Source organism: Lycium ferocissimum, chromosome 10 (assembly GCF_029784015.1).
Source record: "Lycium ferocissimum isolate CSIRO_LF1 chromosome 10, AGI_CSIRO_Lferr_CH_V1, whole genome shotgun sequence".
Taxonomy (NCBI): domain Eukaryota; kingdom Viridiplantae; phylum Streptophyta; class Magnoliopsida; order Solanales; family Solanaceae; genus Lycium; species Lycium ferocissimum.
The window spans coordinates 51,535,175-51,552,981 of NC_081351.1; the positions used below are offsets into that span (position 1 = coordinate 51,535,175).

The 17,807-nt window shown below is 36.3% G+C and overlaps 1 long non-coding RNA gene across 1 annotated transcript; it reads left to right on the forward strand.

Moving 5' to 3' along the window:
* Positions 1-440: 440 nt before the first annotated feature.
* LOC132034247 (uncharacterized) lies at positions 441-17,232 on the forward strand. Its single transcript, XR_009409004.1, has 3 exons — positions 441-592; positions 16,905-17,055; positions 17,154-17,232. It is a non-coding gene; the product is annotated as an uncharacterized LOC132034247 (long non-coding RNA).
* Positions 17,233-17,807: the final 575 nt, after the last annotated feature.

Here is a 17,807-nt window from a genome sequence, read left to right on the forward strand (position 1 = left end):
GGCGTCTAGGGCTATTTTTGGACTTGTTCTGAGTTGAATAACCCCATCGCCAGGGTTATTAACCTACTAAAAGTCCCTCTGCAGTATCATCTCACCATGCGATCCGTGCCGATTGATGGTATATATATATATACACACACACATATATATCTGTATATATAGATATGTATGTATGCGTATATGTATGTATACATACACATATTTATGTGTGTGTATATATATATATATATATATATATATATATATATATATATGTCTGTGTGTGAAAGCAGGCCTGCCCTTTTTTTTTTTTTTTTTTTTTTTTTTAAAATAGACCGAGTCCGCCAACAAAGGCCAAACCCGGCCCAACATTCAATTAAAGAGGGGCAGAAGCCCCCCTCCTCTTTAATTTCCTCATCCAAACGCACCCCGTATCCCTCCCTTTCCCCCTCACCCCTACCGCCGCCACGAGGAGAAAACCCTATCTCCTCGTCACCATTGCCTAAAACGAAAAAATGGCAGGTGGGTACATGCTTTTACAGTCTTGGTTCGATCGTTTGAGGCAACAATTAATGCCTCGTCTCCAAATCTCACCAAACGCTACCTTATCATGGTAAAATCCTCTCCTCTCTCTTACTTTTATGGTGTTTCAACGGTCTATGACTGATTTTCTTTAATTACTTTTGTTGTTTTGTGAATTTGAATCCTCAAACGTAATTGGTTCAATGGTGACCATGGGGATCGGTTGTGTTACACCTTGGAAATTTCCCGTTAGCGTACAGTGAATAGGCCAACGAAGGGTATGACGTATACAATGTTTTGATAAGTAAGAAATGGCATTGATGACCCTAAACGAGATTCCAAAGACATTTAAGATAAGGAAAGAAAGTTGTTAAGGATAGCAAGTCATATGTTGGGCGTCGAGCAAGATTTACGAGTATCGAGTTAATGATGTTTTAATGATGCTTTGAGGAAGAGTTATAATGTCACTTAGATTGGTATTGAGGTGTTAAATAAGTGTCAAGAAGGTTCCATAAGGATTGGAGATCAACGAGACGACGGGAACAACTTCGAAGAAACTATGGATTACACGGCCACTTCCACGGACCGTGTAACCTTATACGGATCGTGGAAGGGTCCGTATAACTCCTAGCAAAGATGGTGACTGGTTGGTGTTGAACCACGACCAGTTCCACGGACCATACAATGTTCCACGGACCGTGTAAGTGTCCATGGAAGTCCCGACGAGCTGAACAAGTTCTAATTATATAAGAGTGATCTCACTTCATTAAATTCATTTCCCACATTTTCTTCATCTCTCTCAAGACCTCTAGAAGGTTCCATACACTTCACCCACAAGAATTCAAGGAAAATTTATGATCAACTTCATCAAACCAACAAGAATCAAGAGTGTGAAACACATTAAAGTCATCTAAGTTAAGAAATCCCAAGAGAAGCGAACTAGGATTTTGGAGTAAGAAGAGTATTGCCACTCAAGGCTTGTTTCTACACTATCTAAGGTGAGTTTCAAGACCTTTTCATGTTATTTGAAGTATTGAAAAGTTGAAATACTTGGATTGTACTAGAATATAGAAAATGGGTCAAAAATGTGGGAATAGTGTCATTGTTGAGTAGTAGTTGGAATGAATCATAAAAATGGATATGTTATGATTGTAAATACGTTATAAATGACACTTAGAACATGGAATAAGTATCACATGAGAAAGAACGCGATAGTGAACTTTGGTCGTGATTATGGAGAATTTGAAGTGAAATTATGAAATGAGGATAAAGCAAATGAATGATGATTATTGTTTATGATATTGTGATTGTTATTACGAATGTTTGGGAGTTGACATGGAATATGGAGGAAGTAGTATAAGCAAAGGAAATGCTGCCCAATTTTCTCTAGATTTAGTAAGCACGTTCTTGTAATCATTTAGCTAATGTCAATACGAATTCTCTTGAAGGTAGAATGAGTGCATTAAAGGAGAACGAGCAAGCGATAGAATAGTTAAACGACAAAGGTATGTGAGGCTAGTCCTTTCTTTCTAAGGCATGGATCTTATGGCATGAATTTCCTCCTTCTTCATGAATGTCCTATCTTCAAGAAAACTATGAGTCCTTGTTCATGAGTAGCCACATGAGATTAGAGATACTTTATGAGTTCGATAATGATGATGATAAGCTTAAGTCTAAAGATTCTAGAGTCCATGATATAATCTCTTGATGTTGATCACTATATACACTCACCTTATATGCTAATTCCTTCAAGGTGAGGCAGAATGCGTGTAAATGCTCCATAATGGAATCGGGGATTCACGACCTTATGTCACCCCGATAAAGTTTAACTGTCTTTGAGTTTCCATGCATGCATTATGATAAGTATATCATGATGAGTATATTATGATGAGCATATTATGATGAGCATATGATGATGATATTACACCGCGCCTATATGGCCGGGAAATCACCGCCAAGGTGGGCAGCTATACACTATGGCCAGATGGCATGGGCAGACAACACTAGTGGGTGGCATGAAATGGTACCCGTACGCGGGAGGCCTGGACGCAGGCTAATGCTATTGATTATCACACCGTACCTATATGGTCTGGTAGCTTATATATTTATGCACATGTGATATGATGATGATTATGAAAGTAAACTAGCATGCATTATTTCTTTCATGATTCTCAGTCAGTTACAGATTGCTCCTCATTTGTTGCCTCATCATTTCATTGATGTTTCATTATTGTTTATGCCTTACATACTCAGTACAATGTTCGTACTGACATCCGTTTTCTTTGGACGCTGTGTTCATGCCTACAGGTAGACAGGGAGGTGATCCAGACTCGTAGGAGCTATTAGCTGATTTGAGAGCACTCCACTTTTCCAGAGGTGCCATTGATTATTCTTTTGGTATATATATGTATGTATGTTTTGGGCATGACCGGGTCCTGTCCCGTCCCTATGTCTAGCACTCTAGTAGAGGCTCGTAGATGCGCAGTTGTGGGTAGTGTGGTCTCACAGTTTTTCATGTATATGCATGTATATATATATTATTTTGATAACCGAAAGTGGCTCATGTTGATAAAAGCAAATATGTTTCAAATGATAATAGTTTTCTATGATTATGAGCATAAGAATTATAAATGAGAGCAGATGAGTAACAGAATGAGTGATTTTCGATGGTTAGCCCTGGATACCCGTTATGGCCCGTAGCTGGGTCGTGACAGGTTGAGGTTGGGTGAAATCTGACCCTTGCTTTGTTTTTCATACTCAATCCACACCGCACGATGACGATTGTGAAGAAACAAGTCCAAAAAATGGACTTGTCCTACATCAATGTGGTTAGGGTTTGAAAGATTTGGCGGTTTCTATATAAATGGACCCCAAGTTACATTTGAAAGAGGACCAAGCAATATATTCGTATAAAACTTGATACTAGGTTTTTTTTAACGAGTGACCGACATTAGAATTGGACACTTAGTTGAATTTCTTAGTTGAATTTCCTTAGTTTTGGTCGAGTGCTAGTTTAAATTATGCTTTGCTAGTTTGGTGTTAATATAAACTTAACGTAGTTAATTATGTTTGCTAAGCGGATTTTGTCTAGTTTAAATTAAGCAATTAGTTGAATACTAATTTTGTCTAGTCAATAGTGTTTGTTAACATAGTTACTGCTATGTTAGTTAAATAATATTTATGTGCTAATATTATGATTTATAGTAATCAGGGGCTGTTTTATACTGGTCTAAATTATTGCTGTTATGTTGCCAGTTTTAAACCCTTTGTGTATGACTTGATCCTGGTCAGTGCTTGTCTTGTATACATGACTTGAGCTTCTTCATGAATTTTCCTAGTTAACTTATGATGACTTGAAGATTGATATGCTAAAACTTGTTTAAAAGAGTAGCTAATCATTCTAGACATGAAACATTTACCTTGTGATTAGTCTTCATTTGATGTGGATTTGTGAAGAATATTCTATTTATCTTAACTAAGGTTTAATCCTATCTATGTGATTTTGTATAGAGTTAATATATAAGTTAAGATAAGTAGTAAAATGGTTCATTGATATTAATGTTTGGATGTAGTTATGTTTCAATATGATTTGGAAGGTTAGCAGTTAAACTTGTTTATAATCTCAATTTTAATCCATGGCTTGCTAAATCTATTTACACAGTCTTGTTAGGGGTTTGTTTTAGCTTATGAACTGTGTTAGTGTTCTAATTTGGAGAAAATAACTTTAAAAGAAATTTGAACACCCTAAGTGACTAAGTGAAGACTTGTTTTGACTCTTATTCTTCTCTACGACATTTGATTCCTCCTTTTTGTTTTTCGATGGATTGAAATCTCTCCTTTAACTAGATGTTGAACTAATAATCAGTTATTTGTTTCAAACCTGAGCATTGTGGGTCATCTTGTCACTATTTGGTGTTTAAATATGGACATGTGTGGCCTGTTGTTGTGCTAATGGTAAAAGCTAACTTAATCTTATAGGATAGATTTACCGGATGTCCTACTGTTTTTCTGAAAATTGATTCACACCTATCCTTACGAAACACCTGTTTGAACTTATATTGCTATGCCTCATTGATTCACTAAAGAAATAACTAAAAAGTGTTGTCTGTGTAGCCCATATCTAGGTATGATGTCACGACCCATTTTAGGACCGTGCAGGCACCTATCTTTCCCACCTCAGTAGGCGAACCCTCTCATTTTTATCACACATCAATTAAACAATAAATCGTTTGAAGCATTAGATATTTAGAAAATACAGCGGAACTCCATAATACATTCAATAAATAATCCATGTGATTACAACATCACATGATTTGAGACTCGATACAATTTTCCATGACCTGGTCTAGACTAGTACAAGAGAGACTAATAATTTCAGATTACCATTACATTCTAAGACTCAACCTCTGTCCCAGAATGAAGTGGGAGGAGGCCTTCTAGATAGGCACCACACATTTCAGCTTTATATCACAATCAACCACCTGAAACAATCTACACTCAAAAAGGGTGTAGCAAGTGCAATATCAGTACAATCCGCGCGTACTGAGTAAGTATCATAGGCCGACAATAGTTAGTAACACATATCAGTAAAAGAATTCACAGAAAACATGATAACAACCCAATCAAGTCATACGTCTATCTACCACACACTGTACATCAATACCTTTTAATCATTAACTTCACCCGAATAATCACCATCCAATCTCACAACAGTCTCGTGACTCACATATCATCAAATCGTTCGTTTTAGTCTAGTAGTCAACTCATCCTTAAGACACCCATTATCCTACATCACATAGAGACTAAACATATAACTAATCTTACAGACGGTCTATGGGATACTTCAACAAGTTCAATCAATGAATCCAGATTCAAGTAAACGTCATTGCCTGAGTAAAGCATCTAATCCCAAATGTGCCAAGTCTGAATAAATCAATCTGAATCCAATCATCATAAGTAAACACAAAATCATCTCATACAGGCCATAATGCAATGCAAGATGTATTAATGCAATGCAATACAAGATGTATGAATGCAATGCCATACCATGCAAATGAGGTATACACATGTACTCCGAACAGAAATATCAACGTCTCGGTAGCACAACCCAGTGTGACTCGTGATGTCTAAGTGCTACCCCTTCTAATCTTTGCCCAATAGACAGATGGGATCCTGGCTAATTACTAACAAGGGGAGTCTCACCGACACCACTCTGGGGGACCCGCAGAGTCCATACACCAACAATGATTTCGGAATAACATCGAAATCGGCCATGCAACAACGATGCCCGAATATAACCATCGGACAACGACCTCCTCACAGTCACTCAAATAAAAGAGTCTGTCAAATATCAATTTCATAAATTAACGATTTCGGAATTGAACGTCGGACATCGGCCTTCTCACAATCACTTATGTAAAAGAATTGATCAAACATCAGTTTCATAAAATCAACGATTTCGGAATGGATCTTCGAACATCGGCCTTTTCATAATCACTCAAGTAAAAGAGTTTATCAAATATCCGTTTCACTCAATCAACGATACCAGATCATCATCAGTATCGGCCATGCATGATGAATATGAGAGAATGCGTGCAATGCATATGTCAATCATCAACAAGTAAGTTCAACATCACAAGTACCACAACGGGGTACGCCAACAAAGTATCAAATCATAATACCAACAGTGGGTATGCCAACATATATCAAAACTTAAGTACCAACAATGGGTACTGATACGCTATAACGCGGACGTTGTCAAATATAGTAACCCAACAAGGTTGGGGTCGAATGCCACAGGGAATATAGTGTGAAAAGGTTACTAAAGTCGTAGGGTGCTAAATTTAAGTCTAATGTCTTAATCCGATGATTTTGGTAAAAGTTGGTTTTTTATGACTAATTGATAACTAATTGCTTTGGGTGGTAATTTATGGTAAAAGAAACTAAGGTTGTGTCCCCTTTAGATGGAGTGTATGATCATGGGTATTGATCTTGATATACTTCTAATGGATCATTATATGAATGCACTTAATCTCTATATGAATCTCTACTATTTCCCAATAAATAAAGATTATCTCTTTCTATGATTTTCCCAAATATAAGAAAGTAACTATGAAGAACGATTAATTATGCCAAGTAAATTCTTCTTATTCCTAAGTGAATTTATTAAACAAAGTTTAAAGCTTTGAGTCCTTGTTATTTATTCTTACCAGCCCTATTATTTTCCCAAATAAATCAAGGTTTACGGCTTTATTCAATGTTTGCACCCATTAATTATGAATGAAGAATGAAGAATAAATAAACCCTAATAATCCATTATGTGTATATCAATCACAAACCCAATCGCAAAACACCCATCATCGGGTTCACAACCCTAGTAAGGGAATTTAGCTACTCACGACAAAGAACAAGAAATAAGAAATTGAAGAATTCATAATTACTTACTTTGGAAGAAAAGAGGAATTGATAATACTTGAATTGATGTTTGAACCTTCAAAAACTAGAGAGTATTTGATATTCTAAGTCGAGACAAAAATATAATAATTGATAACTATTAAAACCCTACAATGACTATTTATAGGTTCTGAAAACGTGAAAGTCACAGATTTGCACTTTGGACCCCTTCGATACAAAATACGGTCCGTAAATTGAAGTACGGACCGTAAACCGCTTTCTTTACGACCAGGTCTTCCTTCTAGATTTGAACAACTGCAATATCTTGAAATACGGACCATATTTTGATTTACGGTCTGCCTTCTGCATAGTCGTCTTTCAACTTCCAAAAATTTGACTCTCTGCCAGATGCTTGAATGGTTAAATACGCTTTGAAATACAAACCGTAAAGTGGAATACGGTTCGTAAAAGTTGTTCGTAAATCACCATTTCCTTAGCCTGCCTTTTTGGTTCTTCTTATTCTTAAATACGCCCATGGAATACGGCCCGTATTTGAGAATACAGCCCGTATTTGAGAATACGGTCCGTAAACTGAGTTTACGACCACTTCTGCACTTTTAACTGTTTTCATTCCAAATCTGTTCCGTTACCTGAAAAACACTAAAAACACATTAAATAGACACTAACTTTCTTAAAAACAAGTAAAACTTCTTGTAAAAAGGCCTTGAATGTGCCATAAATTCCTGGCACATCAGGTACGCCAACATATATCAATAACTCAAGTACCAACAGTGGGTACACCAACAAATATCAATAACTACCAACAGTGGGTACGCCAGCATATATCAATGTCACATTACCAACAGCGGGTATGCCAACAATATATCAATATCACAATAACAATAGTGGGTATGCCAACAATATATCTGAACCAAGATGAATAACAAGATCTAATCTCTATCAACAACTCATGGCATCAAGCCAACACAATAGAACAGTCAAACACAACACAATAGGGTAGCTAGTCCCAACACACAACAGGTCAATCAATTGATATACATTTCACCACTTCCTTAAATCAGCCCATTAGCTTAGAACACGAATCTAAACTTACACTCAAAACCTTTCGTCACAACTCATTTAGAACTCAATCACAATTGTTGGTACATTTTATCCTCCCATTTATGCACTAGATTCACTATTAATGCATAACACAATTAATCACATATTACGGGAAACTTTCATCATGAGGCACAAAATTAAGCTTCGTCCGTTACTCCCAAGTCACATAAATCCACCGATATCAATAAAAACCACATCAAACAACCTAGAGAATCTACAGGCCACAAGCCCGAACAAACAAGTCGCACAACAATAGCATCCTAGGATTCCATCCCAAATCATCAATTTCCTACACATGGATTGTCCGTTCCTTCTAATGCAAAATATGGGAAGCTAACCGGAGTCTACTAAAGGGAAGCCATAACCTACCTGGCAACCGAACAGGTGCCACGAACCCACACGTTGCCTTATCTTTCGAAGCGTATCCAAATAATCAAACTCTATCACATATGGATTATATGTAAGAAACCATGAATAATGATATCCATATTGGCTACTTTCTATTCAGGTCAAATTCCAACCCCTAATTTAGGAAAAACGGGGCTCAAAGGGCAAAACGCGAATTTTATGACCAAAATACTAAATGCAATACTAAAAGGTCAAAACCCATTACTTTAATCATTAGAATACTCAATTAATTCTCAAAATCATCATTACTATGAAAACCCCCGAATTTGGGTCTAAGAACCCTAATTTTAATCCCATAATTTTACCTCTAAAAATGGAAGAAACATGTTTATGTAGTTTATAATCATCAAATTCATGCTTAATGAAGCTAACCCAACCAATAATACAAGATTTCAAAGCGAAGAACCCATTAGGAAGAAAACCCATAAAACCCTTCTTTTAATCTTAAGCTTTTATGGAAAATTATGAATCTAACTAATCCATTCACAACGTTTCTAAGCACATTCAACATTAATCATATTATTTATGAAGACTCTAGGAAGCCAAATTGATTTTAGGATCCAACTCAAGAAACCCATTTAAAGACCCATTAGATTCTATGTGATTCTAAGGATTTTATGGTTAGAATAAGGACTAGGAGACGAACCTAAATGATTATGGAGCCAAGAACCTTACCTTAGTGTAGAAATAGATAGAAAAACCTTCAGTTTGTCTCTCTCTATCCCTTAGAACAAAATAAGAATAATGACTAAGTGTTTAGGGTTTTTACAATTATAAAGCAAACTGGTACAGTTTTGCTGCTCCAGCGGCAACGATACCGCTACGGCGGTACCGTCCCAGCGGTATGCAGACCATTACAACAGTCCTACACAAAATTTCACTACGCCACTATAGCGGTCACCTCACCACCCCAGCGATGCAGCTATAGCGGTCCTGGTGCTGCTGCGGCGAACACCAATAACCAGAAAATAGTTCAACTTTCACGAATTCAACTCCGAAATTCGATTATCATCCGAGACCCAAAACACACAAACAAAGTATGCAGATATACATAAAAATGCACTATGAACTCACCTGCGACCTCGGATTCCCAAATAAGGTCTCGTTGTCTAAGTTAACTTTAGGTCAAACGGTTTTCGCTTAAAGCCATATTTTCTAAAAGATGCTCCAAAACTCAAAACGACACCTTGGGAACCATGAAAATTATCTTTTCGTGTCAAAATAGCTCTAACAAGACTCAGGAATGGGTCAGCGAGGGTAAAAACGAAAGAATCCCAATAACGGCTAAACGGGTCGTTACATATGATAAGTTTGCATAAGTCTGTTGAATGAAGTATTACTTTTCTTCATCCTTCTTTATTCTAGATGTAGATTAACTTGGCTGTGGATTTCCCATACTTTAGTTGACCCTCCTAAAACTGCTACATAATAATTCATTTGATCCATGCTTTGATGAATGATCTACAAGACCTAAAATTGTAAAGTTCTATGTGTCTGTTTTATTGATTGATTAAAGAACATGAGAATTTGTTTAGCTTTTGTCTAGTTTTTCTCATGTTTGGTTTTGTTTGGCTTATCTGTTACTGGCTACTTCTCCAAGGATACAATAGAAAAGGTTTCAAAGCTATTTGGTCTGTATTTTGATTGAAACTACCTGGAACTGTGATGAGTTCTTACTGTTCTAAAGTTGCTATTTATGGTGTGGTATCCAAACTGTTGGGAGTACACATTTTAAAACTAACATTAGGAGTTAATAATCAAGTGCAGTTTCCATTGTGTATTAAAAAGTTGTTCTTTGTGTTATGATTGGAATTTTGCTGTTTGAAAAGATTTTTAACTAAATAGGGAATTGGACTCTAAATCCATGACCTACTCTATTTTTTCTCACCTTTTGCTTGGACATTGTTGGATTGAGTGCATATTTTACCCAGACAAATATCTTCCTTGTTTGGTCATGCATTTGTGTCTATTCAAAGGGAGAGAAAATCTAAGTTCTTAATTTCATCTAGGAGTTTCTTTTTTTTTGGTGGACTATTTGCATACTTATATTGTTGGTCCTGTGTCTTGTGATCTTAAGTCTTGTTTGGTACTTGTTGTTAAGTGAACTGTCTTATTAATGAAATTTCTTAATAATCAAAGTCTTGCATTTGATAACACGAAAGCTTAGGTAGTTAATTAATCATTGGCTGAACTTTAAATGATTAAATTCAGCATACTATTCTACAGTTTTTGATAACTCTACATTTATATAGTCTGTTGATATATGCCAAGTGAATGTGTAGGTGAATGGATACCTTTGTTTAAACTTTATCTCAGATAACTAATTTAGTATTAGTATGTAACTATATTACAAGGAATAGGCCACCTAGTGTATACAGTCATTTGAAAGTTTTAATCAACAGTCATTTGAGTCCTAGCTGATAATTGGTTACTTCAACTGAGTAGTTAGCTACATGTTTTTTCTCTACAAAAATCATTGAGTAAAAAATGATAAACTATTTTACCCCTTTTAAAGTACTGATGCTGAAGACTTTGTCTGTCCTCATTTTGTGATATGCTCAAACTGTCTGTGCTCCTCATACTTAAATGTTTTGATTCTTGCTTTGAAAACTTGTTGTTAAAATGAATTACACCTGGTTTATGCATAGTTCATACCTAAGTAAAACAAAGTAGGACATAACATTCAAAAGGTGTCACTTAAGGGCATGTTTGACACATAGGTGTGACTTACCTAGGTCTTGAGAAAGAGTGGACTAGGCTTTGAGTTTCTTGTCAAACTCAGCCCAGTCATCCTTTTCTCAATGTGTTGGGGTTCCCCTATGCTAGAATATACCTTATGGGACCCTACTAAGTGATAAAATCTGCAGAACCTTTGAGGGAATTATTATGAGCTGCATTGAAAGTTCTAAAAATGGCAAGGTGTTTGCTCTTCTTTTCTTTTTCCCAAAAGACTTTTTGCTGTGTAAAATAGTTTGGCCTAATCTAATTTGCTAGTTACATAAAGCTTGGCCCAACTTGAGCTTGTTGAATTATGCCTCATTTAAACCTTATTCCTAAATTCCTTTTTGGATTGGTCTAAAAAGAATAAAAAAGAACTTAGCTTAATGGATATAACCCAAAACCTGTTTGGACAAGCTATTTTGTAGTTTGATTTTATTTTGTGAATCTATGTGGTTTTGCTACATGCTCCTTTAATTCTGATTGAGTTATGTTTAGTTCATGTTTTGCCATCTTTGGGATCTGGTTTGCAAGTCTGAGGTGGGTCTGCTTACACTCATTGATTAAATCCAAATGGCTTAATGTACAGTACCCATTTACTTAATCTGGATATACATCACCATCTGATCTATCTTAACCTGTTTTATTGGGTAGGCTTCATTTAGTCTTCCTCTATACTGTGATTGATGTCATGCCAGGTGTATACAAAGTATGCATGACCTGTATACATCCTGGTGTATACAAGAAGTGTACCTTGTATACTCTTTGAGTTTAAAAAAAAATAAAAAATAAAAAATAACTAAGAGATTGAATATTCATGATTTGGGCCAAATTTGTCCTTTTCTTTGAAATTTGTTTTCATGGGCCAACTTGATGATCAACTCTTTGCGGGCCCTTACTTTTTTTCTCTCAACTGTCTCTGTTCGATATTGGGCCAGACCTTTATGCCATATTGGCCTAATTAGTTATATGATTGTGTAGTATGTGCGTGGATAAGTACAAACTAGTTTTTATTTGTAAGCCTTGTATACAAAAAAATATTGAACACTCCCTCTCTTATATACCATGAGTTTAACACATAAATGGAGAGGCAAATTAGCACTTGGGGATTAAGCTTAAGCCTTCCCTGATGTCTAACATGCCTGGGGTTCCTAGAAACCCATTGGATCTTGTGTGGCATCAGGAGTATCTCCATGGTATATTGGTTGGAAGTTGTGTATATTTGTTTGTATGGCATTGCCTATTTTTGTTCAAGGAAAGTGATCTTGTGGGTTTTTCTATTTTATTCTGGTGATTGGGTCTGTTCCTATGCTGTCTTGATCTATATGGGCTTTAAAGTTGCAAGCCTTTGGGGATGACATGCCTTATAAATATTTATTATAAAAGTCTTCTTTTATTTTTAGTCTCAGCCATGTCATAATTTGTATCCCTCTTATTTGCTTGCATGAAATACCACCGCTTGGGCGTTTTTCATTTGCATAAATTCATTGGGCCGAGGGCCCAATGACTCTTTCTTGATCGAGTCTGCCAAAAAAAAGAAAAAAAAAAGAAAAGAAAGGGAAGCTAAATTGTTTGAAGGCCCAACTATAGGTGAAAATAGTGTACTGGTGGGCTTGGGTAGGCCCACCAGCATGAACTCTCTTCCTTTATTTTATTTTCTATATCTGTTTATGTATATGTACTTGTAAAAACTCTTGCAAAAAATATTGGAACCCTATGCATATGTAGAACTTAGGAAATCAACGTTTAGTGATTTAGGAAGTCACTAAACCTTTTTTTTTTAAACTGGGATAATAATCCATTTTAGCGTGACAAATCAAACTTAGATTGATTTTGGATTTTCTCAAATTTTTTTAAATGACACAATTAGAATGCAAAAAATGGGATTTTGTTAAGTTCACAAAAAATAAAGGGGAGCGACGTCTAGTATTTCTTCAAAAAGGTTAAGTAATTGAAACTTTAGGCCATCATTTGAGATTTTAAAGGGCAAGCTGTTTGACATTTTTTTGGAACTAAAACCGCGTTGTAATAAATTCTTTTGCAAACTCAAAAACTGTTTTTTAACCTGGGTTAGAGATACCAAAGGATAAAGATTTTGCACATTTGAAGCTGGAAATGGGCTGTGAGTTTAACGAAAATCTGATGGAAAAAATAATGATTGATTTGGGCCTGGAAGCCCAAAATCAAATGGACTAAAAACAAAGGGAAATACACTTGGACCAAATTGAGGTATGATGGACTTTAGGATTTGGAATATATTGTGACCTTAAGGGCTTCAAAAGTGATAAAAATTGGACTCAATGAAACTTTATCTTTTTTCTTATACATATATAAATATAGAGATATTACTCATATTTTCTTATAAAAAATGAAAATCCCTAAGAACTAAACTCATCTTATTAGGACTAGAATAGTAGCGACTCTACTTGAGAGAAACCCCGAGTGTGTCCTAGTCCAGCAAATAAAGTAAGTTGAACACTTGCGTGGATTTTTAAACCCAAAAATCCCATGTATAAAGGGGAATTTTTGCCAAATTTTTCCTTGAAATTATGAGATGAATATAAATTACTTTTTTGCGAAAAATTAAACACTTATAAACAGATAAGTACATTAATCGCTCATTGAAGCTCGTAGGTCAACCATATTCTACGAATTTTTAATACTAGGGTGCGTAAAACCTTTACCAGGGGATCACCAGAACCCTTACCTCGAACTTTGGTACCAAAAGATTTCTCTTTTGTTTGAAAAACCTTTTACCCGATTTTCCTAGTTTTCCTTAATAAATTAGGTGGCGACTCTAAAAACACTAAAATCCAATTTAGAGCACCAACAACCTCGTAGTAACTTTTATGCCTTAACTTACGTAAAAGCACACCGTAACAATATGTCAATACACGATATCTTTTAGTTATCATTTGTCCATCCATTATGCTTACCCTTTTATCCAGTGTATGAGACGTGTACTTCAAAAACAAACTAAAACACATGAGTGAAACTTTTTTTTTCTTTTTATTTAAGCCATCCACCTAGGATACATCATCCATGGTGGTGGTGGTGTGGCTTGGACCCTTACCATGTTAATAACTTAATCGCAAAAGTACAACTCAAGAGGGGACATGAAAACCTCTCCTCTTTCACAGCGACTAAAACTTAGATGGAGTTAAACTTTTAATTAATAACAAAAAGACTCAATCTGACCTTCTATTATGCTTAAGAAGGTAGTTATAGATTTTATTTTTCAGAACACCAGATGGCTTTTGAATAGAACGTATTGACCCCTTTCTTGCACAGTTCGCCTACTGAGGAAGGAAAGGTAGGTGCCCGCGCGATCCTAAATTGGGTCGTGACAAAAACTCCATCTTCCTCTTCATCATGTGGAACCCTGATATCCCCTTGAAAGCTAGACTCATAAAAAATTACCTGCACACTTTCCTCCTTAGTTTGTGTCCTTTTGTTATAGACTTTGTATGCTTTGCTATGGGAAGAATACCGGAGGAAGATACCCTCATCACTTTCAAATAGTTTGTGTCCTTTTGTTGTAGACTTTGTATGGAGTTTTTTGAAGTACAGACCTGATCATGCATCTGTTTATTACATGACAAGCACTGTTCATGGCTTCCGACCAGAAACTTTTGGACACTTCACTAGCTATTAACATTGTTCTAGCAATATCTTTAAGAGTTCTATTTTTTCGCTCCACAACACTATTTTGTTGAGGTGTTCTAAAGGCAGAAAAAATGTGACTGATGCCATTTTCGGTCATGTAAATCATCGAATTGAGCATTATCAAATTCGGTCCCATGATGAGATCGATGCTCACGACTGTGTGGTCCCAAATTTTACTTGGATCTGCTTAACAAAGGCATGAAACACAAGAACTGTCTCATTTTTTCTTTTCAATAACAAGGTCCAGGTGAACCTAGAGTAGTCATCAACAATTACAAACATATATTTCTTTCCTCCTCTGTTGGGTATTCTCATTGATCCGCAGAGATACATATGAAAAATTTCAAAGGGCCTCGAGGTACTTACTTATTTCTTGGGTTTAAAGGAAGATCTCACCTACTTCCCTCTTATGCAAGCATCGCAAGCATTGTGGTCCTTAAACTTTGTCGTTGGTAATTCATGAACCAGGGTTTTCACAGCAAGTTTGCTTAATAACGAAAAGCTCACATGCCCCAGTCTTCTACGCCAGGGCTTAGGATCTTCCTCAATTGCACTCAGACATGTCAATTCACTTTCGTCTTAGGAGCCAAAGTCTGTGACATTTACATTTTTGAATCTCTTGGCAACCAGAATCACTTCACCAGTTTTGAGACTTGTGACTGTGCAAGAGCAAGACAGGAACTTGACTTCATTTCCTCTGTCACAGATTTGAGACATTCTTAATAGTGTCTTCCCAACTTTTCCTATTCCAAGAATGTACCCCTTCTTACTATTTCCAAAGGATACACTCCTACCTTGAAAAACTTTGAGTGAGAGAAAGTTATCCTTTTCACCAATCATGTGCTTTGAGCAACCGCTATCCATGTACTATGTTTGACCCCTTCCATCTGTTTCATTCTTGACTTTCTCATCTTTATCAGCTGGATCTGACTTGGCCATGAGCGAGACGATTGGCTTATATTCATCGCAAGCTTTCTTGGGAATGAAATTCCTTTTGATAGATCTTTTTGTCCCTTCTGATCAACCTTTGAAACTTGCGGGTGAAATATTCCATGTCGGACTCATCATTTACCCGTGGTGGTATTGTCATCGAGTATCCTTCTCTTGAGTTTGGTGGAGCAGCCATTAGACTGAGGATCTTTTCTAGGTGTTAGCCTTTTAGAAAGGGCCTGACCTGATACCAATTGATATAGGTTGTGCGTTCACCAAACAGTATGGAGGGACTGATTGTGTACCAGTTCCCTTATGCAATGCAATGTGTAAAGGACACAGGATTTTACCGTGAAAAACTCCTTGCTCAATGGATTAAAAACCACGACCTACCCTAGTAGGATTCAACTCTATTGCATGAGAAACTTTAGGTTACAACTCTATCATAGAGCTAGGAATTAACTCCCATAATCCTCACCCTTACAATAACGCTAATGCAACCTAGAAACTAACCCTCGTAGCCCCTCCACACTTGCAATACTCTGATTGCAAGCTACTCCACTTACCTAACTCTAGCTAAGGACCACTAATACACCTAGACTAACTCTAGCCTAGTGTACACTCAAGAGCTTATGGAAACACACTTCTAACAAGCTGACTTTGAGACTTCTAAATACCTACAAACAGCTTCTCAAACAAGAGGAGTAGCTTTACAATTTGAATACAAATTAAACAAAGCTTAAGACAAACTAAGAGACTCTGATATCTTCAGAGTTAGCATCTGGTCCTTCAGTTTATTTTCAGCTCTGTTAGTTGAACACTTGGGAATCTTATGACGACTACACTTTTTAAGTGATTTTTAGCTTTTCCAAGTGATGCCTAATATGTTGGGACATGTTGAGTATATAGTGGGGAGCATGTGAGATGTGATGGAGACTTCTCAACCAAAGTTGACCCGAGGCATGGACTGCAGCACTATTGTTGTACGGTCCAGCTTTACAACTGTTAAAGTTGTACCACTGAGTGCGCGCGGTATATTCAAAACAGATCGCAGATCAGGTCTCTGGTCAGTTCCCCATCAGTTTGTCAATTATCAAAACATAAGATCATAAGGTACACCTTATCAACTACATCTGGTTATTTTCTGATTTGCGTTTATCTTTTAGGAAAAAACCATATGACTTAGAGCAGGAAGGGTCTAAGATGGGAAGAAATTCATAAACAAGATGTATATTTCAAGAAACAGAGTTCAACATAAGATAACTTGGCCAAGATGAATCTATTTGAGGAAGGAGAGAAACAGAAGATGCTTTGCAGGTACATAACTTCAGTTCACAATCAGAAATATCTATGTTTATTAGTGCAAACTTTCTATTTTATGTAAACAAATTGGTTTTGCGCTGACTTAATGTTAGGAAATCAAAAGGAGGAGACATTCCTTTTTACCTCACTCAAAGAAACAATAGCAATTTATAATGTGCTATAAACGGCACTCATTCACCCCTACTACTTCTACTCTTATCATCTATTTGGTTATTTTAGTTACAGAATATGCTTGCTACTAAGGCTGAGAAATGAAGACAAACTGAAACAAGAATCATAGTTAATAAGATTTGTCTCATAAATAAGGTTTGCTGGTTAATACTGTTATAGGAGTTTTTATCCAGAATACAGCTGTGTTCCAATTGGCTTTCAATGCTAAGTGTTGCTTTTGACCGTTTTTACCAACTTATTAAACTAGCTTGAGATGTTGGTACCTGATGGGATATTATATACATTCACAGAGACATCCAGTAATAGGTTCTGTCATGCCATTTTTTTGGCTCAACGTGGAAAGAAATTATAGGTGTTTTAAAAATAATTATCATCCCTTACCATGTATCCAGTTCAAATCATTGCAAGTTTATTTTTTGGTATAATTTGAAAGATGCCCAGTGTGCAAACATTCTTTTTGGATTTTCTTAACTCTTTAAAGACATGATAGGGTGAAAATCTTTTTGTAGAGAATTGAGCAAAATCCTATTTGCCGCGCATATTTGGCACCAACTTGGTGCAGAGCAATGAAGTTT